The following is a 2,623-nucleotide window of genomic DNA, read 5'->3' as shown; positions in this document are numbered from 1 at the left end:
GCACACTTTGGGAAAAGAGCGTCCTAACTGCCTGTGGGCATCGTCCCTGCCAATGACTGTGCTGTGACCCGTGGGGAGAGGACACACGCATCTGGCTGACCTGGAGGGTCGCATCCACGTGGCTGCCAATATCACTCAGATGGTCTGTCTGTGTCTCTGCTTCTTCCTGAAGCCGACAAGAGAAGGGCCTGGAGGCTCACGAGCCTGAGACGTCTGGCCAGACACGAAGGCTGGCACCTTCACACGGGGCCTGGGGAGCCAGAGCTGTCTCCTCTTCCTGTCTGAGAAGGGGGACCGATGGTGCTTGTGATGGACGCCACTGCTGGGCCTGCTCTACCTGTGCTCTAGACCCTGCCCTCTGCACAGGGGACAGGCCATCGGGCCCACTCCTTGCTGCCCGTGGCACGGTCACTCCTCTGCACACACCCAGTGCCCCGGTGGGGGTCCCCTGATGGCACCAGGGGATCCCTTCTCTTGAGCGTCTTCTCAGGGACAGGCCTGCTGACGTGGCTGGACTGTATGCTGAGGGTGGGCAGCCCGCTGTGGGGCCGGTGCCTCCAGCTCAGTGCAGCTGTGTCTGCAGTGAGCCCACAGTCCCTTCTGGGCCTGCCTCTGGAAACGTCCCTCCACTTCTCTTCCTCCTGTACGACCGTGACACCCCCTTTCCAGCAGAGTGACCCCCCTCACCAGTTCGCCCACCAACCCAAACCAGCCTGCTCACTCTGCCACCACCGCTGGTAAACCTGCCGGAGTCAGCCTGGACCTTCCTATTTGGGTCTCTGGCCCTCCTGTAGAGTCACTCCGCTCTGGAGGGGTGTGTGTGCACAGTGCACGGTGTGTGTGAGTGTGTGCATGCTGGGTGTGTGTGTGTTCACTATGTGTGCACACTGTGAGTATTGTGAGTGTGCATGCACAGTGTGAGTGTGGGTGTATGCACTGTGTGTGCACAGTGTGTGTGTGAGTGTGCATGCACTGTGTGTGCAGGTTCCCTATGTGTGCACACTGTGTGGGTGTGTGCGAGTGTGCATGCACTGTGTACTGTGTGTGTGCACAGTGTGAGTGTGCATGCACTGTGTGCATACAGGTGTGTGCACTGTGTGTGCACAGTGTGTGGGTGTGTGCGAGTGCACACACATTGTGTGCACACTGTGTGTGCACAGTGTGAGTGTGTGAGTGTGTATGCACTGTGTGCATACAGGTGTGTGCACTGTGTGTATGCACAGTATGTGTGCGAGTGTGCGTGCACTGTGTGCATACAGGTGTGTGCACTGTGTGTGTGCACAGTGTGTGTGAGGGTGTGCACGCACTATGTGAGTGCGGGTGTGTGCACTGTGTGTGTGCACAGTGTGGGTGTGTGCGAGTGTGCATGCACTGTGTGCGTGCAGGTGTGTGTATTGGCATTTCCTCCACTACCCTGCACACCGTGGCGCCCTTTGGGGCATCTGTGCTTGGGCAACCCCCACCCTGCTCACGCTGCGTGTCCCTGATTGTCCTGCATCTCTGCTGGCCGTCAGCCTGCAGCTCACTCCTGCATAAGCTCAGCTCAAGCCTCTCTGCTGAGCCCAGACTCACATTCGCAGGCATTTGGGGACTGCTCCCTTTGGACAGGATGTAGGACGTCCAAAAGGGCCAGTCCAGAACTTTTATCCATATTTGCTCCATCTGCATCAATTCCCAACTCTGAGTCTACAGCGTCCGTGACTGTGTCAGTCCTGAAATCTGGGGGCCAGGCTGGTGTTTACCCCGCTGGGGATCTCCGTCATTCACCTGGGACTTCCCTGCAGCTACTTCTAAGCTGCCTTATCACACATGACCAGGGTTTTCCCCCTTTACTTAAAATGCTAAGATTTAATCGTAAGGTGCATGGGCTAAATAAAAGGAAGCAGGAATTCCATCTGGGGTCACCGTCACGGGCTGCTGGACCCCCCTGCACACAGACCAGCCTCCCACACAGACTGGAAAAGCCCCGTGTGAGGAGCTGCCTGTGAGCCTAGGTTACGGTGAGGGCGTGCCCACAAAGGGCGGGCAGGGGTGTCCACGGGGCTCCCTGGGAAGAGCGGCCCCCCAAGGGGCCTCTCTACGCGGAGGCGGCGGGAACCTGAAACCATCCTCCACCCCACTTGGCCTCCATGGATAATATTTCAAACAAGTGAATGATGATGTGGGAACATTTAGTTCGCCACCGCAATATGTTTATCCCAGTTGAACTAATTTTGGGTGAGGTGCATTCTGTTTGGATTGAAAATGTGATCCAGAATGGGAGGAGCCATGTTGATCCCCACCCGTGCCTTTCTGCCTGGGGGGGTTCACTTGCGTGGGTTCTCCGAGCGGGCCTCAGTGCGCACATCGCTGGTCTCTGAGCTGTGGGGTCCACGGGCCCCTGACTCTGTAATATTTGGAGTTTTCTTAGGTGGATTTTATCTTGAAGAAGGGTATGACTTCAGATATTAACAAAAACGGAAATGAATCAGTTCATCCATCCCTGGGGAAAATGAATTTTTCCAGAACCCAAGATCCCATAGAGTTAAATCACATTTATCTTGTCATTGAGAAGGGATTGGATGCCATCCATTCCATCGGGCCTGCTCCCAACCCCCAGACTTCAGACCTCCCAGTGGGGTGG

This window comes from Zalophus californianus, chromosome 7, assembly GCF_009762305.2.
Source record: "Zalophus californianus isolate mZalCal1 chromosome 7, mZalCal1.pri.v2, whole genome shotgun sequence".
Lineage (NCBI taxonomy): Eukaryota > Metazoa > Chordata > Mammalia > Carnivora > Otariidae > Zalophus > Zalophus californianus.
This window is presented reverse-complemented; position numbering follows the sequence as displayed.